Source organism: Molothrus aeneus, chromosome 4 (genome assembly GCF_037042795.1).
Source record: "Molothrus aeneus isolate 106 chromosome 4, BPBGC_Maene_1.0, whole genome shotgun sequence".
In the NCBI taxonomy this organism is placed as follows: domain Eukaryota; kingdom Metazoa; phylum Chordata; class Aves; order Passeriformes; family Icteridae; genus Molothrus; species Molothrus aeneus.
In genome coordinates this window covers 39358425-39385228 of record NC_089649.1, presented here as the reverse complement: position 1 = coordinate 39385228, position 26804 = coordinate 39358425, and the positions used below count along the sequence as shown (strand labels likewise).

The 26804-nt window shown below is 34.5% G+C and overlaps 1 protein-coding gene across 1 annotated transcript in view; it reads right to left on the bottom strand.

The window, feature by feature from the left end:
• TENM3 (teneurin transmembrane protein 3) overlaps window positions 1–26804 on the bottom strand; it is a 1295372-nt gene that overhangs the window by 1231900 nt on the left and 36668 nt on the right. The window contains exon 2 of the mRNA XM_066548306.1: window positions 12716–12832. The gene's annotated coding sequence lies outside the window, so the exon portion shown is untranslated. The remainder of the gene's footprint in view (window positions 1–12715; window positions 12833–26804) is intronic.

Here is a 26804-nt window from a genome sequence, read left to right as displayed (position 1 = left end):
GAGCTTATACTTAGTTATATTTTGTTTTAAGATTACAGATTCTTCGTGGTAGGAAATACAAAAATACACATGAAAAACTGTATTTATACTAAAACTTGCTGTTCTAAGGAAAAAACAAGAAACCTAGACACAAATTCTTTAGAGACCAGATGACAGGTCAACTCCCCCGATCAAGCAAGTGAGGCAAAGTGAAGATGCATGTAGACCAGCCAGCATATCTGAAAGATCCTTTAGCATCCAATTTCCTAATTACTTACACCCAGAGAGGTCAACTATGGGTCTGCTTTTTAAGCAGCAGTGTCTAGACTTTAAAATCATATTTCTCATCCTGCCTGTGGAAAACAGGCAGACATCCAATTATACAAACTGCCTATGCACCTACAAATCATATGCAATTATAATGTGCTTTGCATGATTAAAATGGCATACACAGAATAAAAGGACTGGTTTTAAGATACTAAAATTCTGCTCTTTTGCCTCTCATTTAATTAACCCCAAATAGTGTAGATAAAAAGTTATGAACATCTTACATTTTATTTCTCTAGTCTATCAGCTTGTAAAGAAGCATAACCAATGTTTACTTAAGACACTAGATAAATACATAATAAGAAAAAAATTCTCTTTTTTTCATCTCAAAAGTTCAAAAGAATGATTTTTTTTGATCGAACATAGTATCGAAGACTGGGTCACCTCACATGAAAGTCACACAAACTCTAAGAAAAAAGGTGCTGGAGAACTTTTCTTTGATTATTCAAATATCAAACATACTCTCTGAGAAACTCGTTCAAAAATAGAGTAACAGCACTGCACCTAAACTGTCATCATTTAATATGAAGTGACAAGTAAGTGACAGATAATAAAGAACAGCCTGAAGATGGAATTGCTTGTCATTAAACCTTCATTTCCTCCTCAGGCACACAGAGAAGATCACAAGACTCCATTGTGCTGGAAGAAGTTCCCTAAAGAGAGAGTTACCTGATCTTATTCACACAAGGAGACATATAATAGATTTAAACTAGAAAATGGAGTCTGAGTAATCAGGCAACAGAAGCTCCCTTTAGAAGATTGGCAGGGTTTAAGGAGGTGTGTTGAATTTCTTTGGGAGGGTAATGCACTTTATTTTGGTTTCCTTTATTAGCTGTACTGAGAATCATCATGGACAGGCCACAGAATCTGACTTGTAAGTACCACATCATCATAAATAAAGTATCAGTTATAGGAAAGTCTATAAAAATCTAACACTGTTAACAACTTCTCCTTCAGGCAGTAGTTAACTATCAACATACAGATTCAAAACTATAGTTATGTTCCTAATTTTGAAATTAGAAATATCTGGGCTCTTTATAATTAACTACTAGACATTAACTACTGCCTCTTGCAGCCACTGTTTGTTGTACCAAACTAATGTGCATCATGAGTGCAGTGACTTGTGCCTCAAACAAATATTTTAATGCATGTTGCTTGCAAAAATATGAAAATTCAAATCTTTCAGTGTAGGTACTTGCAAGGAAAGTTTTTGAAAAGGACACTTTTTGGTCTATATCAAGCACTTAATTTTCTTTTTTCCTGCTTAATTCTTGAGGCACTTCCAATTCTCTTCAAAGAGTAGACTCCCTGGTTTAACCCTGCCTGTTTAAAAAATAAAACAAACCGCAGTCTTTTGTGTCTTCAAGTTTAGCTTTACAAAAGAATAATGAAAAATTTTATTTTATGAAATTTTGCTAACATTTGTAATCTGAATCATTTAGTATCTCAAAGTATCTGAAATCTTATTTTTAGCAATCAATTATTTGCAGCACTTAAATGAAGATATCCAGGGATTTTTTTTTTTTAATTTAAACTCTTTGTTCAAAGAAAATTTAAGTTTAGGAAGAAAATAGAAAGGAAGTATTTGAAGAGCTCAAAAAAGAAAACAAACCAGACATTTCAGCTCATTAAAAAAAAAGGTAAACCTGGTAAATAAAATTTGATTTTAGTTTTATGATCTGCAAGCAGACAAAAACCAATAGGCCCACAACTACTATTATCACACTCTTGGTCTTGTATACCAAAATGTCCTGCCTGGTGATTAATTTGTAAAACTCTGATTCCACCACACTGTGGGATTTTCGATGAATCTGAATCCTTAAGATGTCAGGAAAATACATTATAAAATCTATGTATTATTTGACTACACTTTAGAATTTTTACATAAGAAACCTGGGTTTTCAGATTCGTTCTGTTAACATTCAGTACAGTTCTGAGTGTGGGCAAGGCTGTGTTTGACTTATTTTGACAAAATATGAGGAAGAAAAATGTGAAATCTTTTAATTATGCTAAAGGAGTAGAAACTCATTACATGTAACTTAAAATTATATATAGTTCTTCCAATCTCCTACTTTCAAAAGTTGCATCTATATTACCAGATTAATAATTAATACCGAGAAATGAACAGGTATCACTTGTTATTATTAAAAAACCTCCCAATTAAATCTCAAAGCAAAAGAAATTTTTGAAAATACTTGAGTAAGTGGTGTTTGAATACAATGTTAAACCATTGAATTATCACTGCCAGTAGGATCTTAGTGCATGCTTCCCCCATATAAACATTTTAATACCATTACTCTTCAGGTTATAACATTTCCAAAGCAGTAAGACAAAAACTCTTCTTTCTAAGAGGTCTAACAGGACCTTGAAATTCCTGTTATTTTTTATTTGATTCATATATCCTGTGTAATAATATATATGTAATATAAAGTAAATGTCATTGCAACAGCATTTATTCCCTAATAAAATGCAAATGCTTGATCCATCTACATTTAATTCAACCATTTTTACAATCAGAAAGTACCACTTAGTTGCAAAAATCTAAAACTTAACAGTTATATTATTGCCTGAAAAGAACATGAAAAATGAACCATAGAAAATAGGCCTAGAGGGAATCTTAGTAATTAATTTGGTCCATTCTCCTGCCCACACAGTCATCAAGCAGAAAAGAAAGCTACATTCTGGTAGGGCATCACTAGCCAAAGAATTCTGCAGTGCAACTGCAGTGAATTTTGTATATGTAAATAAATTTGGTAACTGTTCAAAGATTCTGCATTTGTTTGACATTTTCTGTTACAATTTAAAATATGTAGCATTTGGAGGCATTTTAACAATTTAATATTTTCTATTTCTAAAGAAGAATAGCTTTGGACCAAATCCTTCAAAACTATGGAAAATACCAAAAATTCAAAGTGCAAGACAAAGAGAGCAGAAAAAAATAACTAAGAAACCACTGCGTATAAATGGTAAATTTTGACAGGGACTTAAAGATCAGTTTTTCCAAGTGCTATACTCAAGGGAAAACAACGAAAGTGAAGATAGATTGGAATCTTGAAACACATCATTGTGGAGCAACAAAACTTATAAAATTTTATGGGTGTGCTAAGGCAAATGGAGTGAGTGGTTGTATTAGTATCTCCCTTAATGAACGGATGTGTGATATATGCTGTACAGCTCCATTATTGGGTTGCTGTTCAAGAGAACAGTCCTACTGAATTCTAAGAAAATGTTATGTAATCAGGTACCCATAAAGCAGTTTGATTTTCAAGTTAACAGGTCCGAATGAAATTAGAATTACATTTTAATTAGATTTGGTCAAAAAATGTAGGAAAATAAAATAAAAGAAAACCAAATACAATAAAAACATTATTCCACCAGTAGTCTCATAATTAGCTGGAGATGCAACATTAATTTTGAATTTATGAATTCTTTCTCCTCTCAATTAAAAACATAAATGATATCTACATGCACATGTCTTCATATCCACACTATCATATGTCAGGGTGTGCATACATGTATGTGTGTGCATGTGTTCATTCTTACTGAGGTCACTAGAAAGTAATGTGAGTATCATAACTATCCTTCTAGAGAGACATACAGGACTATGTATGTCTTAGGTCCCTTATTAGTTGCTTACGTTCTTTATTAAAAATCTTAGCATTAACATAAGATGACAGCTTCCATCTTGCTGTTGTAAACTGAAAAATTTGCTTTAAAAGATGGAAAGTGTCAGAGTCATCAAAGTAGCTTATAAAAAACAGCTATGATCCAAATCAAAATAAAAATATTCATAGTCTCCACATCTCTAAATGTTTGTGGAACTGAAGCTAAGTTTAATGAAGATGACAGGCATTTATGTAGAAAAAGCAACCAAGATGTTTTTACTTAATGTGAGATTTTGCATAATTAACTTTGAATTTTTTTTATTTTATCTTCTAGAAATCAACACAAACGCAGATGCTTGTGTGGTCAAATTATTCTTGGTGTTGTTATGATAACAGTAATGCAACTCTATTTTCTTGCATGATTTTGTTATTTCCTAGTCACAAAACAAATCCCAACATGGAGAAGTTAATTTTAATCTACATGGACACACAAACATGCCTATGCACAGTATGAAATTTATCTGCATGAAATATTTCAGTATGAAATGTATTTATGTTAGTGTTCAATATAGAGCACACTAAAGAAAACACCTTATCCAGTTTAACATCTGTAAAATTCCATTGTTTTAACAGCTTTTGTATGTTTGTTTACTCTATAAACTTCAAGTTATTGCTTAATATGGTCTTGTATCTTTTACACAATATGTTTCCAACTCAGCCAAAAAATAAGTTCCCTCTTAAGATAAGTTATGAAAATGTTAGTCCTTTTATCTGGCTTTCCCTCCTGTCATGGTTTAACCCCAGCCAGCAATCAAGTATCACACAGCCCTCACTCACCCCCATCGGTGGGGTCCGGGAGGGAATCGGAGGGTAAAAGCAAGACAACTTGGGTGGAGATAAAGACAGACTAATAGGAAAATCAGGAAAAGGTGCTGTTGGTTAAATATAGAATCAAATCCTCTTAGAATACAAGGGAAGCCTGTTTTCTTCAGTCAAATACTATAGAAATATCTCTACTAAAAATGAAATGCACATCAGCAAGATCAGGTAAAACACTACTCCAGACTCTTGTGAATCTAAAACTGCTTTTCCTTAGAGAGGTTATGCAATCACTTTCACATTGCAACAAGTAGAAAAAAAATTATTCCTTTCACAAATTAAAATGTCATATTTTTTAATCTATCTTTTCTTTCCATCTTGTCTACCTCTCAAATTAATTTCAAAAAACTAAAACACTATGTATTTATTAAACATAGCTTGGTGTGGTGCAGCTGAGGGAAATTGCAAAGTATTGTGGGCTACTGTGCAAGCACTTCCATTGCAATGGAAAAAGAATGAAGGAAACCTAGTGCAAGTTTATCACTCAAATACAATGATAAAATGCAATCATGAAGTGAAAAACTTGATTAAAGTTCACCAGAAAAGGAAGGAAGGTAATAAAACTCAGTTACTAATGATGCATGGAGACAAAACTATGAAAATGGACATGTATAGAGATATAAAAGGATGCAAAATATATACATCTATATATTTAATTATATTTGAAGACATTTTTAGAGAAGTATATATTTATGTTTGCTTTGCTACTACCAAATGATGGATCCCATCTGGATTTACTAGATATTAAATACACACTCGCTAGTACAGCATTCCTACACCAGTTTTTTCATGTTTTCATTTCCTAATTTCCATTCCTTTCAGCTGAAAATCGCTTCAGTAAAACAGATAATTGCTTCTGCTTTGCAATGTCAAACAGTTTGCCTCAGGTTATGGCAGTGTCTAAAATTAAGATGGGAAAGAAAGTTCTCATTATCTTTCTCTGTTTTGAGCACCCTTTCATCTCATCCTCTTTGCTGGTGTCCAAAGTCACACTCTCTCTATTGTTTATTCTTTTCTACTGTTTTCTTCCATTTAGTTACAATTTTAGTTCTTCTCTTCCCCACAATTCTTCACCTTCAGTCTCAGTTACGAATGTCAACATTTTACAATGACTAAAGAGGAAACCTAGAATATGTGCAAATCCAGTTGCTTAGTCCACACCATTTTCAGTACTACTCATAAACCTTTATGTCTCTCCACTAAATTGTTATGCTAAAAATTCTTCCACATCTCGAAAAACAAAAGACTCCTTTAAGACTGTTTATATGTACACTCTATTCTTGAAATCTTCAAACGTCTTAAGATAAAACTGTCACTCATTTCTATATGCATATTTTCCCATAGTCTTGCCTTAACTGTTATCTCTTGGCAATGAAGTTCTAAAACTGTGTCCTCACTGTTAAATGACAAAGTACAGAATGACAAATGTGAGGCAATGGTAACAGTGGCTCCTGCTGCTGGGCTGTCAAATTTTAAAAGCATCAGTGAAGCAACCAATCACTGAGTCTCCTTCCATTGTTACCATGAAACCATGCTTTTATCTTGGAAGGACTGAAGAATAGTTTCCAGTTTTCTATTCAAGGAAAACTAGAGCATGGTGCTGATAATGCCAAGGTTGCTGGTTTGATCCCTGTATGGGCCATTCACTTAAACTTGGACTAGATGATCCTTGAGGGTTCCTCCCAACTCAGAATATTCTGTGGTTCTGATGTGTAAATTTTAGGCCTCCCTTCACCTGGATAGATTGGCATGTCTGGGATCTTTTGCTGAATATGTATTTGTGGGTTTTTTCACTTTAACCCAAAAAACTAGATTTTAAACCCCCAACAAAGACATTATGTGTGAGCTTATCCATCCATAAATTTCTGTTTTCTGTATTTGTGGAATTTAGCAATATATAATAGAAACAAATAAAAAAAAAGTTATCTGATGTAACAGGTTGCCTAAACATATGCTTTCCTTCTCCCACATGAGCACTAACATTCTTTATTTTGACACCAATTGTGAAGAATGACTTTTTGGTCCAGTCAGAATGCTCTCGCACAAGTGAAATTCTAAATGTTTTTTGTAAAAGCTGGAGAGACCAAGCCTCAAGGAATGGGCTCATTAAGAGTCTTTTGACTTTTGTTTCACAAATCCACAAGCATCTTGTTCACAGATGTTCAGTTAACCCAAAATATTACTTGTTTTAATATACTGCCACTAGAATTTCTCACAAATGTAATCGTTTGATTGCTTGAAGTAGGTACTAGTGAAATATTATTATATGACGGGTTTATATTTTAATTTTGTACTTCCCTGGCATGCTTACACAGCAGAACTGAGCTCATACAACTGTTATTCAATATCATTTAAACATATTATTCAGTTCTAAAAAAGAAACAGCTGAAATAGCTGGACAAGCATCATAGCACTTCTTTATTACATTCTGCAAAGGGATTTCTTTGAGTAAAAGAGAAACAACATCCAAGCGATTTCAATCCTTTTGCAATTAGTAAAGTCATAAATTCAGATAAATACAACTGACTAAAGCATTAGATTTAAAATTATACTTCTATTTGTAGATTACAACTCAGATTTAACTGATTATAAAGAAATAATGCAAATGATACCTAATGTTAAGCTTAGTCAAAAATTATTCAAGTACTCTAGTAGAAGTACTAGAAGCAAATTGAAGTAGAAGAAGGGAAGTAGAAGAGAAGTAAATTGATTTTAAAATGCAATGACAGTGCAATAAAACTCTCAACATAACATATACATGTATTTTCAAATTAGTTTTCAGTGATATGGATTTTCTTTGGTGATTTGACATAGTATGTAATGAAAAATCCATCATTCTTCAGCAGTTTACATAAACGTGATTGTACTAAATTTCTTATTTATTTTAGTCTAAACAGAAGTAATGAGACCATGAAAAACTTACATTTCAGTATGCTTTCTTATTTGTTAAAAAAGTTTGGTGAGACATTTCAAAGCAATTTTTTCAAACCACTGGAAACAATTACATTATGCAGTACATTATTAACCTGTAGTTGTTTTCCTAAAAGTAAAAATGTATTAAAAATTAATTTACACATTGCATATTTAGTCTATATTTACAAGACTACATGCATTGTGTATACTTTATATAAATATAGTCCCTAAATACATGCACAGTCTACAATCAGACATGCATGTTAAGTGTATTCTCAAAACTAGTGAATAACTTGTAAGCCTTGATTCATCAAGTAAGGGCAGTTATCAGAAACATCATCATAAAAGACTCATTTCTAGTGATTTACACCCATCATATAGAACTAAACTCAGAGAAGGAGACAGAATTTAATTTCAGATGCAGTAATCTCTGATCTCAGTTACTTTGTTTGACAACATGGAAGCTCTAAAGGGTTGAACTAAAAAACTGGTTCAGTTCTTCTATTTTCGGGTACAAAATGTTCAAACAGATATAATTTTAGGAGATTTCTATATAACACATATTGTCATCTTTTTGTTTGCATTTTTTTTTAAGATCTAGCACACGGCCCAGTTTCGTTATCTGCCATGCAAATGTACATGTTAGATGTTTTCACTTTTTTCAAAATGTTTCAGAGATTGGCTCAATGAGATTGTCAAGACAGTTTTGAAAATAATTGTGGCATCTGACATAAGAGGGATTATTACACAGCTGAGAACAGAACAAGCAAAGAAAAGGGAGCAAAGCTTAATCCAGGAAATGCATAGAAAGGTCTTCTTTCTAATATAAATGTTTGCAACTCTACTGTGTTGCAAAGAGAAGGAGATAAAATTCGGTGATAGTTTTAAGCCCTTCATCATTTAATGAACACAGGTTACTAGGATCATAATACATTTCCTAGACTTATGAACTCCTCCTTGCTTCCAAATTCTGGCTAGATGAGAAGTCTGTTACAGTCATGGATCATTGCTTAAATTCTCTCATAAAATGTATTTACTCTCCTTTCCCCACTGAGATGATATTCACATTTGACATTCTTGAAACTGAGCTGTTTGATGTGAACATGCACCAATACTTATCTACATGAAGAAAATAATCTAGATTTAATTTGTGACGGTGAGAACTAAGAACAAAAAGTACAAGGGAATAAACTTTAGCTATTCCTTTAAGAAGTCAGAAAAGAGAGGGAGATTATTCCCTAATTCAAGGCAAAGCAATAAAGAAACAAATTAGCAAGCACAGTAGCCTGGGAACAATAAATATGTCCACTGAGTTAGACACACTGCATATGCGGCCGATAATTTAACACCATGAAAGGGGATTACAAATCTGCAGTGGTGCAGTGAAACACTAAATTCCAAAAAGATTTAGCGCAAGCAACACAAGGTAGCGTTAAACAGCTGACAAAAGATAACAAGGAAAAAGCACACACAGTGTCAGAGATTTCATAATACTAAAAGACATAAGGCCATCTAAACATGTAGACATTGCATCACACTTAGTGTTGGCTTAATCTCTACCCTTTCAAGCAGCAGCTTGGCTGGCAGCTAGAAAAAAAATTCATTAAGGACAGGCTATCTCAAAAAATAAAAAGCTTTAGAGTAAGCTTTGACAATTTGAAAAATCAATTCATGTGGCTAGATTCATACTTTAAAGAAATATAAATCCCTAACCTAATCTATTACAAAGTAGGATTAGAAATAAATCAAGTGGTTTTGATAGTTTCCTGAACTACTTTAATGCTGAGCTCTGGTGAAGAGTTGTATTATTGTGAATCTCACACAGATTAATATTTTATACTTCCAGGAGTAGCATTTCAGGCTAGGACTGAGACAAATAGCCTGGAAATGAAATCATAAGATGTCCTAAAAGTATTTGCTATTGCTAACCATGTTTCATTAACTGCTTCTGGTCTTTTTCCTTTAGAACGACAAATCTGAAAGACTAGAGTTTTCTATTTTATCATGGGAGGAGAAAAAGTAAGGAAACAACAATTAAAACTAATCCGATGAGTCAAAAAACACACCCAGTACTGACATTTATCACATAATGATTCAACAAATATTTACCAAATAACATTTCAAAATAAGTCTGCTGATTAAAGGGCACATACATAGATGCTCCATCAAGTTATAATACTAAGTGAATTTTCTTAAATGTTTCAAATTACAAATTTCTAAATTCCAAAATGTTCTCTTACCTACCTAGGCTTTCTCAATAAAAACCAAACAAAACCCCAACCTTCCAGACTATAACATAGTGGCAATAAAGCTTCATAAGAACAAAGTTATTTAAATGGCATTATCTGCTATTTGTCTTATTCTACATTGCCATTTTTTCCCCACTGAGTGCTAATAAGTGCTTGCTGTTGAAGAGGTTTACATTTAACATCTGTCAGTTGTATCCAGAAGTAGCACCTTCAGGGATCTGTTTAATAGATTGCTATTCTCCTCTGTAGCACCAGCAAATCTGTCTCACATCATTTACATACAGATAGTTATAGGCATTCATCATTTCATTATGCTGACTGCCTCACTATTCTAATGTATAATGTCTCTTTAATGAGCCTCAAAAAATACAATATTCCTTGATTTATGACTGCTTAACTGAAAAATTATGATTGACAATACAGATTGACAAAAACTCATCATAAAGCTTTTTTTGTGTTCCCACTACCTTGCACTTTAAATTTAACAATTACTCTTAAGTTAATCTCATGATTTGCTTCTTTGACAAAAGAAATTATCAAATTTTACCACACTAGGCTTCACAGTCACTGCTGTTTTAATAAATATACTTTCACTTCCATGAGAAAGCAGTATAGAATTCGACAAATTAAAATTGATCAGTTTTTGTCCAAGAAATACAATGTATTGGGCAAACTTTTTCAATATTATTATATGCCAATTACGGTACACTTCCTAAATTATCATGTGGAATACTGTTGTACTAGTCATGCAAGAGTGACTCATAAATGAGCCAATTTACATGTTCAAGTAAATTGAACTATGGTTTATTGTATGAACTTCAATTATTTTATACACAAATGCTTAGCACTGAGAAACAACTCTGCCATTAAAAGCACGCTGAAATAATACAAACATATCTAAAACACCAAACAGAAATCTGAGAACACGAGGGAAACACTTCATTCATTTGACTGCATCCAGGCATTTCAGTTCCCCCAACTGCATCTCCCCATGTTTATGGATATGTCAGCATTCCTCTGGTTTTGAATACTCAAGCTCAAAACATTTACAAACTGCTCATGATGTCCATTAGAAGCACAAATTTCCACGAAGTATGAGAAACCTTATGATACCTTGTTTCTGACATATCTACAACTTACAGCTGAATGTTTTTAGCATGTGAGAAAGTGTTGAGCTCTGACAAAAGTTTCTCCACTAAGAGAGATAGCTGCAATTTTTTACTCCCTCATCTACCACAGTTTAAGCTTACCCTATAACCAGACAGTTTGCAACTCCCTCTCCTCTGCTCAGCCTTTCTTTTCCACAGAAGTTTCAGAAACACCACAGCAAGACCTTTTCCTTATCAAATGCTGCTCCTTACAGAGGGTTCAAATGTAATGAGCGCAGATAAACAAATGAGCACTAATGTAACCTTGCACTGCCTTATCTCAAAGCATCATTTCCTATTTCCAAATCATGAAACCAGGCAACAAAGGCTATCCATTCAATGCAGAAGAGATGTACAGAGATTTAAGCAACAGATGGCAAGCTACATTCCCTAGATCCCTGAAAAAAGTCAACTTTAAGTGAAAAATCAAACCAAACAGCAATACAATACTACTGAATATTCAAGAGCTGTTTCAGTAGATGCAAATGTTATGATATGACAGAAAATAAAGTGCAAAAATGACATTGATATGTTTGACAATGACAAGTTAAATGCTCAATACAGTAAAAATTTTTATTTCATCATTTTGAATCCCTATTTTAGTTCCTTTGCACTGAATATTCCAGTTTGAATATCTGACTTTCAGGGTCAAATTTCTAAAGAAGTTTGGTATATCATAGGAATATAGGTATGTCATTCCCTAATCAGCACCATGTGTTTTTATCATCTAGGAAAATTCACATATCTACACATTTCAACATTATAAAATGTCAGTCTATCAAATAGGCCAATACAACATTTTTTAGAATTTTTTTTAATTAATAAATCACAGTAATTCCAAAATGTTATTGCTTTGCATGTGGAAGTTCTAACTCTGAATCCAGAAAACTGGTATATCAATCCAAATACCTGTTGTCAATAGAAGGCCTTAATTTACAAACCCAAATGCTTCATTAATTCCAAATATCTCAAAATATCCATTCCTTGCCATAACAATAAAGATATTTATATCTCAGCTTGTAGTAGTGATAAAATCCAAATTAAGAAATATTCAATATTTACTAGTCCCAACATATCCTTAGACTGTCACTCTGACCATCTCAGAACTATATTTCTGTGTCCCTTGACAATAACTAAGAAGCACAGAGCCAAGGGCAGCCATGGACAATGTTTGTGCTGTCTGTTAGTGTTCATATTGTGCATCTCTAGCTGGAAGAGACTATGACTACTTGTTATCTTAGTGACACAGAAAGAACCTGATAAGAACAAATACAGATATCCCTATAATCCCTTCGTGTTACAATTCTATTTTCTTGCTTTTCTTCTATACAAATTCATTATTTCATCTCCTACAGTATACAGAGTTATCATTTCCAAAAGCTATCTAATAATGCCTGTGACTCATGATTTTCCTTCCTCAACCTGAATTTCAGAAAAGACAGTGGAGGAACATCAGAACAAGCTTTAAGCCTTCACACTGTTCTTTCCTATGTGTGCATATAAATATTTGTAACTGTTTCTCCGGCAGAATACTAAATTAGCCATTTTCCTTGCAGAGTACTGAATTACACAGAAACCCAACAAAATTCTGTTTCCATTGACTGAGCCTACTTACAGGAAGGTGGTGTTGCAAAAGGATTCAATACTTCAATCACTGTAGTCTGCACATCAGAAGAAAATCCAGAGTGTGTTCTGTTCCTGTGATCAATTTTCTATGTTTCTGTAGCTACACCTAGGAAATAACCAGTACAGAGTAAGTACAACTAAATACAGAAAATAACAGAACCCAAATTATTAGAAATTAAAAAATGAGAATATGTCCAACAATAATTTATGGCAAATTCCATACGATTATTCATCAATAGGGCATTATAGAAGACAAAAGTTAAAATTTTATCTTCATTTAATTTTGTAGTACCCAAGTGATTCCAGAGTTCTACAATCTCAAGACTGCCAAGCAGAATCAAACAGATGTCATCATTACACCTAAACAGCCATCTGGTAGCCTGAGAGGAGAAGCATAATGACCACAGAGGGAACTGGTCCAGCCGTCCAGAACAGCACAACTGCGGTTCCATTCAGCATGTAGAACAAATGGGCTATACAGAATAGATGAAGTAAACAGACACAGTTATTTAACAGTAGAATTAATTCATAGTTTTTGTCTTTCAGTAGTAGCAGAAGAAGCAGTTTCTCTTCCTTACGATTCTTATTTACATAGTTGGCAGAATTCTACAGAAAGCAGAAGAGCCAGGAATAAGGCATTAAAGATGGCCTGTTTTGGTATTTCTTAAAGGAAGTGGGATTCAGAGGTATCTTCACATCCAAACCAATATTGACAAGGGCTGGTACTGCTCCCTTTAAGTAGCTGAAGTCAAAGCTGAATCACCCTCCAAAAAAAAAAAAAATCTACCCCAGGAGATAACCATTCTTACTTATACATCTAGCCTTTGCTTCAAATAAATCCCTCCTGCTTCTTGTCATATCTATATCAGTTTATGCTGATCTCCTTTCTCAAAAATTTTACATATTGCAACCCCCATTATTTCCATTTTTATGCCAAATAAACTTGGTTCGTTAGTCTTTTGGTTCACTTAGTCTTTTTTTGATGCCTTTAATATTTAATTTAATGAATTGTCAATTACCAGATGCATTTTGTTTAGACAACTTGAGCCTCCAGGTTATTTTACTGGATCCTTACACATAATCCTCCTAAAGATCTTTAGAGATCAAGTGGATCTTGTTTCAGCAGTTTCTATCCCTTGTGCCTTTGCCACAGACCATCAATCCAGTAAACAGAAATGTTTGTCATGGCTCCAATTCATAAAGGGTGATAGAGGAATAAAGTGTTTTCATATTTGTCAAAAGATGTCTGCTAGGTATTTTAGCACATCTTGAGTTCTGCTACTGCTTAAAGGAAGGAAAACACTTGTTTTCCTTCAAGCAAAAATTCTGGAACTGGCCACACATATAACAGTATGGCATGGTAAATATGCTGTCCCCATATTCTTCCCTGCAGCACTAGAGGGAATTCCCCATCTTCCATTTGTGCTGTTAATTATTCCTACTTAGTGCTTCTGCTTGTTCTCACCAAAGTGAATGTCTATTATTTGCTAGTATTTCTACATTTTATTGGGATTATTTTAAGCCTGGGACAGCAGCAATATTAGCATCTACTCTATTTCCAAAACTACCAACAATACCATAGAATAATATTATGCACAGTACAGAATTTTAGAGTTACACTCCTCCCCCACAACCCCAGTCACTGCAGAAAAGAGTGACTGCAACTAAATATTACATCTTTTTTAACTCAAAAAACTTGAATAATATTTTTAGTCTAATCTTATCTAGATCACAGTTCCCTAACTTGCTTAAAAGAATGCCATGTATAATTATCAAAACTGCAGTTTACTAAATTAAAGAAATATCTCCTAACCCTTAAGGCTTGCTGCAGTTTTTGAAGAGACAAAATAGGACTGACTTATTCCTGAGAAGTCTATGCTTTTCAATCTCAGTATCTCTTGCAGATGTGTAAAAAGAACAGTTTGATAATTTCAGGTCCCTCAGGGAAATTCAGGTAAGACAATCATGCACAATTCTTTGGGCATTTCTTCAGGTCTTACTTTCAGCCCTTTTCTGAGCTTTTGAAATTTCACCATCCTTAAGTTCTCAAATACAATGCTACTACACATCATGGAAAGACTTGTTAATTCCTTTATGTATATCTTATGGCTTTATAAATCAAATAACCTTTGCACCTAAGACCCAAATAAAACATAGTTATTTGTTTCTAGTTGAGCTTAACCTCACAGTTTGATAATTTGTATTTAGTTGTATGAGAGAAGTTTGTCCTTTTTTTTGTAACTAATTTTTTATATTTACTAAAATCATTAGCTTCTAACATCACCCATCCGAGATTCCAATACTGACCCCCGATCTTCCACTGCTTTCTATACAGAATCAACTAGGCTGGAAAAGACACTTCTTACCTCACACAAAGAGGCTAACAGAATGTGAGATAGTTTATGTGTAATTTTTTTACGTAATTGTATGTAGATTTGTCCCACCAGCTCCTTTGTTATTTAAGTTAAGATTTCTTTTAAAAGCATTTTAGCTGTTTAGCTTGCACTAATTTTCACACACAGAAGGGATTTTCCAAATTTATGAGTATGTTTAAAAATGAAAATGCAATCTGTTATGTTTTTAAATATAACAGATTTTCAAAATGGATATTTGTGTTTTGGGACATCTATATTAGATTGCTGGGTGGAGCTCTTTAAACAGAGAAGTACAGAAAGTATTTTAATTGCAGGAAAGAACACAGAAAACAAAACCAGATAAATCTAAGACCACTCAAACCAAGTGTCTCATCAGCCCAGGTTCACCTGTGCCACCTCACAGGAAAGATAATACAGGAAGCTCTCAGTTAACCTCATGGGTACATGTGTGCATGAAGACCTCCACAACTTAGCCTATTCCTCAGCTGATTTTCCTAACAAGCTGAACTTAATAGCAAGTTGTCAGGAGTTCCTTTGTGATGCCACAGAAACTGGTGGAAGGTGCTGTTCCTCTTGAATAGATTAATGAACTACACATTCACAATAGCAAATGATTTTATGCCTTTGTTGCCCATATTTTTCAGCTTCTCTCCTACTCCAGCTGAGTTGCACCCATCTTCTTCTCAACACTTCATCTTTTCTGATATATAAGGTTAATCTGCTTTCTTTAATATTAGGATGGAAATTAGGGATGACAACTTTCCACAAGCCATAGTGGGCATCATATACTTTTAGAGGACTATCAACAAAAAATACAGTCCACTGTCTAAGTAAAGTTTAAAACAGGACAGTAAGTCTAAAACAAATGTGCTGTTTGCACAAAGCCTTGGGATACTTGTCCCTTTGGCATATGAAAGCAATGAGAAATATCAGCTATCCCTGGCGAGAAGACTATGTTAACATCTGTATCTCATTTTGAGTACTAGATTAATTTTTTTCATAAGACTTTCTCTGGCTTCTCAGCTCTGTAATATCCCACCCCTAACATATAAAATGACCCTAAGAAAAGCAGTTCAGCCCTGTAATTCTACTACTTCCATGATAATAGCATCCTAGATAAGGAATATCTATCAAATGTGTCAGAACATTATCTGTTCATTCCAGTCTCCCTTTTTGCCTTATTTTTCTTATCTTCCAGCAGCACATGCCTTGGCTTCTACTCAACATCACTCACAAAGCTCATAGATAAATAAATCAAACAAATAAATAAAACCTAAAAAAATAAAATAAAAATAAATACTAACACCAAACACACCCTCACACGCTCTTTTTCCAAGACTGCAGTTGTTTAAACTCTATTATTTCCTCTTTCATGACAAAACCCAACCTGCCTAGAAAACTTTACAATATTCTAAAAGCCTTGCGGTGGGAAAGGGAGGTAGGGCAGGGCAGGGCAGGACAAGGTGTGCTGGCTCTGGCTTTGCCAGGAGCAGCTGTGAGCCCTCGGTGGGTGCAGCAGGGTGAGGCCACAGGGAGCAGCTGCACACCAGGGGCAGGGAGGCAGCAGTGGAGGTGCCTGCCACTGCCTCAATGGACAGCAGGTCTAGGAGACAAGCAGGTCTAGGAGACAAGCGGTTTTCCATGCTTTTTTTCCTTTGGTAAGGCTTCTCCTCAAGCCTCCAAGATCCCTAAGCTTCTGAAGAGATTCTCCAGACATGAAGCAGCACCTGCAGGAGACGAAAGAGGAGTGGATCACTTACTTAACCCGCTTAGACTTATGTAAGTTCACAGCCCTGGTGCACAGCATCCCCAGAGGTGTTCATGGAGCTGGCAGGTGTCTCTGTGAGACTGCCTGTCCTTTTCAAAATGTTTCTGATGACCTGAAGGCAGTTGCTGTCATGCTTCTCTTTATGACAAGCAAAAAGCAAGAAGGAACTACAGGCTGGCCAGCCTTAACTGTGTCCACAGAAAAGCTGTGGACCAGGTATTTGTAGAAGCCGTTTCTTCTTGCCTGAGCAGATCATGCCCGAGCAACCTCAGCGCCCTACAAACTATGCACTATGGCTATTATATATTTAAAATACATGGAAAGCTAAATTCCTTTACAAATAGATATTGCTATCTGAAATGGACACTCACAGGTTATGGATGGCATTGTACAAAAAGCAGATGTCAAATCCGAGAAACTGGGTCATTTAAAATTTGAGAAGAGTTGCTATTTATTTTAGCAAAATGATAAAAAAATTCAAGTTGCATAATTTCTTAGAAACACCTACTTTGATGATTTCTTACAATTTTTAAATTGTTTTCCATGCAGGTAATTAGGGAAACCTTCAGACACATTTCATTTGGTTAAAGACATATCATTTATGGAGTAATACATTTTCAGAGTTTTGTAAAATCATATTTATTGTTGCTATCCTTTTTTTTTGCCTTTTAAAATATTAAAGACATTATTTAATTTTCTAACAGCTTATTTGTACAGTGTATGTTATAGAAATCATGGCATCTCTAGAAAAATTATGTCCAATGACTGGTAAAAATATGAAGCTCACTTCCAATAGATCTATGAGAAAATGCTGTGAAGCAGCCTGAACCTGAAAAAATTGTCATTTTAAGGTGAAAATTAAATTCACCTTAATTGCTGAAAATATCAAATATTCTATTTATGAAAAACCTATCATAATTCTTTTACTGCTGCACAGCTAAATTTCACATTTTCTGAATTCTTCATATGTCTATGTGGTCTCTAGAAGCCCACATACCTCACACATGTATACTATAAAAATATACAGAAGAATTTTTAAACAATATGCATGTTGTAAGAGACATGTATATGTATTTTGAGATGATGCCATAAAGAGTTCATGACCTTAGAGCCCTTTTCCAACCTTAATGATTCTATGATTTTATGATGCAATAATGCTGCTTGGGAAGAGAGTTAAAGCAATAGCAATTTAATCAATATCTTATTATAAGCATGATATGAGAACTTGTGAACAAGGCTTTCTACCCAATACCCACAAAAATGTGAACAATCCTTACTTGTAAACTTGTAGAGCTTATCAAAACTAAATGTGTTTCCATAAATTAAACATTTTATCAAAAACAGGAGGAAAGTTTCTAGCCGTTTCTTTCCCTCGTAGATTTTGAATGAAATCCAGGTATGACTGAATGAATCCAGAATACTCCATCTACCATGGACAACATATTTCAAGCACAGTGCTCTGAGCTGACCTTTAGCTACTGAATCCAAAAGATGTATTAAAATGAAACAAAGTTTTATTTTTTCAAAGTTAAGTTCCTGATTATTGCAAATTGCAAACAACATGGTGAAAAGCAATTTAAAATATGCTTGAAACTAACAGGACATTCAAATTATGAAATAAAACTTTGCTTTAACCTAAATTTAAAATTTAGACTGCTTTTTATCATGTATAGTGAGAATTTTCAAGGAACTCCGGCAGAAGGAGAAAATATGCCTTAATATATAGGAAAAAAGGAGTACTGGAAATGATGGTAACAAAGACTTAAATTTTAAGGTTCAAATGTCTAGAAAAACTGGCTTAAGGTGTAGCTTTCATGCTTTAATATTTATTGTATTATGTCAATTTAATGTAATTTACACTTTCAATATATTTCTTTTATCTGAACTGAACAACCACTTCAATACAGTGATACTGTTTCACTAAGTTTTCTTTTCCTCTAAAGACTTTAGGGTGAATTAATTATAGCCAAGACACCAGATATAAACATCCTGATCTCACTAACACTACACTTATTTTATCTTTATTACTGAAGACCTTTGCCTACATGCAACAGTATATCATAATTTAGTTCACTGAGACTGACAGGCTACTCTTTACAATATGACAGGATGTCACTGTAGTAGGTATGTTGACTATTTAATGGCTTTGGAAAGTCTCTTATGGCCTTCACTAACTCATAAAATTAACTTTCATTGTCCTCTTGCATGAGTACTGATGACAAAGTGTAATCTTATTACAAGAAAGAAAATGTCTAATAGTTTCTTAAGTAAAATATTTTTCTTCAGTGATCTCATGTATAAAGTTTTGCTGTGCATGAATTATATTCAGTGCTTCAAAGCACATAGCAACCTTTCATTATTTCAATGGTCCTCTTTTGGTGTACTGAACAAACCCTCAGAAGTGCCTTTGTCAAACTGTTACAAATCTACTTGATGCATGTCAAAGCCTCACTATTCAGAAGGGGTGACTAGACACCTGAGCAGTAAAAAAACACAGTGAATTTTACTCTGCATCTTCACTACAATGTGTCCATGTATGACTACTTCAGCAAAGTAGTATTAGCTCTTGGCAAAAAGCATTCATCTGGGCTGAAAGGCTGTCAGCAGCAATATGGTAGATGTCAATTAGAATAAAGTATGCGATGCAAACACATTTGCCAATTACATGCATTAGACCTCATAATGGCTGATGTCACAAATGTAGTTTGGTGATAAATTATCTTAAGGACAGTAATTACAATTTTCCATCAGTTGGATATACCCATTTTGAAGTTACAAAACAAGATCCACAGACAAAACCTCCCTTCAGACAACAGAAACAATCAAAAGGTCAGGGTGGGTGGTTGCTTGCTGTATGATTTTCTTTCAAGTTATACTCAGCTTTGGCTTCTAAGTATTCAGAATTATGTTGGAGAGATTGAAGAATAAATAAGTAACCAAAAAAAAGGGACTCCAAAAAATTACATGGACCAGATCATTTGAATCCAATCCAATCCCCAATCCAATATGGGGAGGATGGGATCTAAGATAAGAAGAGATGAGAGCAGTGATGGAGACAGTGGCAGTTGCACATAAACCTACCTGGCAAAATACACAGTACTGGCAATTTTTAGATCATTAGTTAGCTCAAGATGGGGAATTGGACTCAATGATGCTAATGTACCCCTTCCAATTTGAGATAGTCTATAATTCTATGGTGCAATACTTTCCTTTATGTTCAAATGTTAATACAAACAGTTTAAATAGAACTCAGAAATGTTCTATAATCTGTGTCATCTAAATGATCGGAACTATACTTTTTTGGCCTAAATGTATATATTTTATTTAATTTTTAAAATTAAAGGTATCGTGCAATACAATACCAGACAACTGTAAAAAGGTTTCTATCATGAATAGAAGAAGGGTGAAGCCTGTAGTAAGGATAAAAAGAGTGCTGCTTGCTCACAAGACTCTCAGTCCCATTCCCAACACCAGAGACTTCCACGCCTGGGGCCAATCTCCCTCCACAGGGGGATCGGCAGTGATCCCAGGGGTTTCCACACATCCCATCCCAGAGTCAGAGCAGATTTCTCACCGGATCCATCCCAGGTTTGCCATGGCAGAGGCTCAGATGTCCATAAAGCCATTCCCTAATGGCACAGTAGCCCAGGAACAGCCCGAGCTGGTGCCCTCTGAGGAGGGACCCCAAACAAAGGGATGTACTGGATCAAGGATGAGGATGTACTGGTCAAAGGAAGCAAAACTCTTAAAAGAGTTCAAGGGAATTAATTCCTTACTAATCACAGTGTTTATAAACAGGGTCATTTTCACAGTCAGATCTTTAGTCTTTTATTAATCTGAATATCCTCAAAATCCCACAAATCACTGCCTTCTATTGTCAGCAGAGTCTTGAAGAAGAATGTACAGAAAATCACACTATGAAAAATCAGTGTCCAAAAAGGATACAGAGGAGTCCTGCAACTTCATTGGAATAAAGGAAGAATCCACTGGGGTGCACACCCACAGGGTTTCCTCTCTCCGCATTTTGGAGGGTGCAGCCTCCTTTGATCCTAAACTCCCGGCCAGACATTGCCCTCCTCCTTTCCCCACTGGCTGAGGTACTGGGAATGCCCAGCCTTTTCAAACAGCCTATCACATATCTCACCTTGAACCTGTAATTTTACCCCAAAGCTCAGAAACTCAGGCTTATGCAGACACACTTGTCCATTCCAGGAGCCAAGCTGTCTGTGCTCTGTAACAAACTTGCTGCTTGAAGTTAGTAGAGACATTAAGACCCATTCCAAAGATGTTAACATCCCTCCCTTCACCCATGTTGTAAAGACTTTATTACACACCTTCCCTATCAAGAACTTCAGCTCTACATCTGCTTGCTTTCAGTGGTTCAGCAGAAAAGACACAGCAGGAGCTTCTCCTCACCCTCTGCATTTGGCTCAGCTACACTTCATAGCTATCTCACCCCAGGTGAAAACATATCCCTAGGTGAAACTTAGTAATAAGACTAGGACACATGTTGGCTTTAGAAAAGAATAACACTGATTTAATTGCAACTGAGTACCAGAGGTCTGGCTAGCCAAAATTCAAACTATGTAAAAATAACCTGTTTTAGAAAAGAGTTATTGTAAGCTATGCAAGAGCATTTTAGTGAGGATGCAGTAATGGCATGCACAGACATATGGTAATTGAGGCATTTGTAGAGAAAATGTGCTAAAGCCATGTAGTGTTTCATGAACACTTCATCATATATGGCAGGAGTGTGACCTTTGCAGGAGGATATAAATATGTATTCACACACACATACACATCTACACAACAAAAACAGACTTTAGGGTCTAACAATGACAACTGTTGCCACAAGTGAAATCCAGCAGGTACTAAAATTATCTGTTGGCAAAAAAATGGGGTTAATTATTTCATTGATGAACTGCATTCATACAAAATGGAAATAACTGTATTCAGAAAATAATTGAAAAATTCTTATCTACCACAAAAATGGAGGGCATAAAAAACTGAATATAGGCCTAAAACTTCTAAAGAAGTGGTTAAACAGAAATGAGGCAGAAATTACTTGTATTATACAGTATGTATTAACACCACTGGTAATACACGAGGGAGTGTAAATTGAGCATCTAAATTCTCTATATCATGAAATGGAAAGAGAGTACCTTTAGAAGACATTGAAGTTTAGGACTCTTAAAATAGGTGCCTCAAGTTCAGACAGTGTGGCTAGATCTCAATGTATATTTCTATCTGATGTTCATTTATTGGCATAATCTGATCAAACTATTTAAAAACAGGAAAAGTCTTCCACCAAAACAAATACAATTTAAGAGCTGAACAACTAATGAGTTCAGAAAAAAACTTAGGTAGTCAAAAACATAACTAGAAGTTATTCTAATAAGATGCAAAAAATCAGAGCTAAAAATATTTGATTTATTTTGTGGGTTTTAATAGGTACTAGATATGTGTTAGTTAAGGAAGCAGAAAGAGTGACAAGCAAGAATAAATTGGAGACCACTGTTCAGAACAAAAATAACCGAAATATTAATTCTGAGAAAACTATTGGGATTCATATATTGCATTTGGAAAAAATCCAAATCAAAGAGCAAATATCACATAGCAGAGCTAATGTACAAACAGGAAAAAGCTAAAGCAAATTTTGAAATACTGTCAGGTAATACCCTTTCATAAAAAACTTGAACTTTCCACAGAGTTTCTGTCTGTATTCATGTTCTTCCAAACTATTTTACCCAACCAAGGTCTTGGTCACTTGTCTCCTCTATCTCAGCATCCCTTTACTGATCTTCCTGCAATTATTTTTTCAGTCTTTCTGTATCAACACAAGCTTATAACCAAGTAAATGACAATTTCTACGCTTACTTTTAGTTTTAATAAATGTTATGTGCATTATATTGACTACATGCTAATTCAGAATTGTTTTCTTCTAGGTTCTCCTAAACTTTGATGTAATTTAATTTCTACACTAAAGACAAAGTTGGGAATTTGGAAGAAAATTTTAATTTTTTTGAAGAAAGTAGTCTCAGGAAGGTTTGCAAAATGCCTATTCTCAAGTTCTTTTTGGCAGCATTGGTTAGTTTCTAAATCAAACTCATGAAAACATTCTGTTGTGTTTTTGGTTTTTAAGAACAAGAACAGGATAAAAGGATAAAATAGGATAAAAGAAAAATCTCCTTCTGTAGAAGTCTTAACATATCTCTGCACCTGTTATAGATCTCAGCCTGGAAAGAGAACAGTGATTCCATGTTCAGTTTCCAGTTCGTACCAGATTTATGTTCATACATTTTTAATAGGAGTACAAGGACAGATTCACTCCTCTACTTTCCATCCTTAAGAGTGACTGTAAGAACCTGATGAGGGCTATTCCCTTGATGGATTTAAGTCACACAGCTAAAGGGGATTTTCCTACACATTGTTCAACTTAGAATGTAATCAAGTTAAGTCAAAGTCAGCTGATGTTTTACAGAGCTTAATTCAAAAATGTGACATTTTTTGCACGAGAACATTATAACAAGGTAGAACAGTTGAATAGTAGTTCAGCTTTTGGAGAATGAAATCCAGGTATTTTCTTTAAAAGGGGTAGTAAGATTATAGGGGAAGACAGGAAGCAATTGAGTTAGCAGCCTTCCACCACTTGAATAACACATAAATAGGTAGGTCTAGCTTCCTGAATGTAAAATCTTTTATCCCAACTCTATTTAAAATACAGCATTGATTATTTCAATCACACTTTATCATTCTCAACATGAACTTAGGTGAATTGTTTGACACTGATTTGACTATTCTCCTCCAAAGAATACACCAATAATAATCTAACTTTTTTTCCTAATTCCTGCTATATATCTCCATTGATATAACTTCTTTTTACTGGCATATAAAAGAAAGGTTTTATTAAAATACAGCCTATGGACTGCTGTGTTAGTATTGACACAACCTTCTTGATCTCTGTTCTATAAACTGAATCTAGAGAAGGAAGCAGAGACAGAATGTATCTGACATTACTCCAAATGCACATACTACCAAGTTTTAGCTGCCTTATAAATTAGTGACATAGGTAATTCTGGAGAAACAGACCAGTGGGTTAGGTGACTGCTCATTCTAGGTACTTGCCTTAATATCTCAGGGTATTTAAACACTTTGAAATGCAAAGCAATATAAAATAGAGCAAAATAATTAACCTCTCCCCCAAAATCCCCAAACACCTCATCCACCACAGATGAATTATGCTGAGAGTTGAAACTGTGATAAGAGAAAAAGTCAGATTATTAAAATCTAAATTAGGAGATGTAACAGTAAGAAGAGGAAAACTAAAGAAAGGCTGGTCAGTGGAACATGGGTATCACCTGAACATGCTCTGAACACCCGTTAGCTTCACAACTGGAAGAAAAAAAACCCCCATGTTTCAGAATTCAAAATAATCTGTTTAAGCTAATAAAACCTAGGAGGAGGGTAAATTACTTTATATAGCTGAAATTATCTATCTGTGCAACACTCCCATCATATTGTATGGATTCTTATATCACACAGGGCATTTCTAACTCATGGATATTTGACTCACTCTGGTTTGGGCATTTTACCTTCTGAGACTGCAGAGTCAGATATACCACAGTTTGTAGGTAAAGAAATCCATTTTAGCCACCTTTCTAACTCTTTTATAATTCTTTTTCAGAATGCCATTAAGATATAGTCTGCTGATGGCTATAAAAATGAGAAATCTGAAAATGACTGTATGTGTTATGTCTTGAAGCTATACTAAAAGTCATTAAAATTATCCAATAAAGAATGGAGTTAATCATTAGTTTCAGGTTTGATATATTAGTGAATGCTCTGTCATCACAAGAATCTTTGTTCTTTTTATAATCTATCCCTATGAAGTTTTTACATTAGCTGCAAAATTGGTTGTCTCAATGACAGGTACAGTCTTCTTTAAGGACAGGCAGTTTTTCCTCTTAAAATATACTTGCCTAATCAGGATTGTGCAGGCAACATATGAACACTGGGCTATATATAGCCACAAAAAAGTTTGAGTAAGCATAATCACTTTAAAATTAAAAATATACTTTTAATTAATGTTTAAACAATGAGAAATTCCTTATCATTCCTCAAGGTATAACATACTTGCCTCAAATGTTATCATTTGTTAAGTCATATGATACACATGTTGCATTTATATGTAAACTTCCCATTAATCTGAGGAAGAATACATGCACATAAACACAGAGGAAAAAAAAAGATTTAATCTATAAATTGTATTCTGAAATAACCAAGAGTTCTCTTGGTATCTTTTTCTTTTTGTTTTCCCTGCTAAGAAGTAGACATTTTCAGGTTCAATTAATTCTACATTAGAAAATCAACTGGCTTGTATAAAAGCAGTCTGCAACAACAGAATTGTATGGAAATATTTAAGCAGAAACTTTTTTCATAAAGTATTCTCTTCTAGAAGGTCAGCTAACTTTGAATATTTTGGAGGTGAAAAAACGTGACGCCAAAAAACTGAACCTTCATTGCCAGAGGAAAATTAAATAGTCCAATAGACATAAATGTAGCAAACTGTATTAATAAAAAGGATCCCGCATGTCCTAGGATTAACATCTTAAAACATTTCATAGATCAACCCACAGAATTAGGATAGTTGTGACTATTTCCAAACAGTTCTATGTGTAGGTAATCCACACAAAAAGCAACACTGAACACTTAGTAGCATGTTATTTTGCCAACAGTAATCTCAAAACAGGTTCATCATTCAAAAAACAATAAATCTTTTTAAATAGGGTCATTATTTACTCACTACGGTTGCTATTCACTTTAAAATTTAAACCGATTTCATCATAGCATATGAATGACAAGCATGTACTTGGCAGTACCCATAGAGTAGTTCTTTAAAAAAGGAAATTCTTCTTCTTTTACCTTTTTTTGATGAGATATTTTTTTCCTTACAAATTAGTCAAAATGTTTGATATACAGCTTTACACCCTGCAAAGGGTCAGAGAGGCCAACATGCTGTATTTCAAAATTTCTCCAAAACCGCTCATGTTAGTTCATAGATTTTGTGACTGTATCATAGACAATGATACAGTCAATTGAAAATTAATGGAGGAAAATTTTAGATTACTAACACATTTCAAAGGCATCTAAACTAACTGACTAGAAAGCTGAGAAACAATATAGATTTTTTTTTGTTAATTTTCCTGTGTTTGAGCATGATTAAGAAAGCAATGAGCATATTAGAATGCATGCAGAATGACTTGAAAAATTACTCAGGAAATGTCATGATGGCACACTCAGAGATCATGGATACAATCCTCTCTGGAATTGGCTACACAATATCGATCACCTCTTCTAAAATACCTCATCATTTGGAACAGTCCAGAGAGGAGAAATTAGAAGTGCAATTATTCAATCTGTAGAATTTGAAGGTAGTCCTGAGGCAAAAGCATTCAACAACAGAATTTGACAGGAGTGTAGATAACAAAAAAAATCCAGTCTCAAGACTTTGAAAGAGACAAACACAAAACTCTGACAACCAGTTTTAAAATAAAAATTAAATTTGTGGCAAATTTATAAGAAAAAAAAAAAAGTGGCAACCCCAGAAGTATGTTCAGACTGGGGAATGAGATACTGGAAAGCAGTGCCATAGAAATGGACCTGGGAGTCCTGGCTGACAGAAAGTTGAACCTGAGTCAGTAGCACCCTGGGATCTAGGAGGGCCACCTGTGTCCTGTGGGGCATAAGGTACGGGATGGCCAGGGATGGGATTGTCCTACTCTGTCCTCATGGCATGAGGCAAGGGAGGGGATTGTCCTGCTCTGCTCTGCACTGGGGTAGTCTCACCAAGTGCTAAGGGCAGTTTTGAGTACCAAAGTATAAATAAGATATTAAGCTACTAGAGAATGTCCAAAGGAGGGCAACGTGGATGAGGA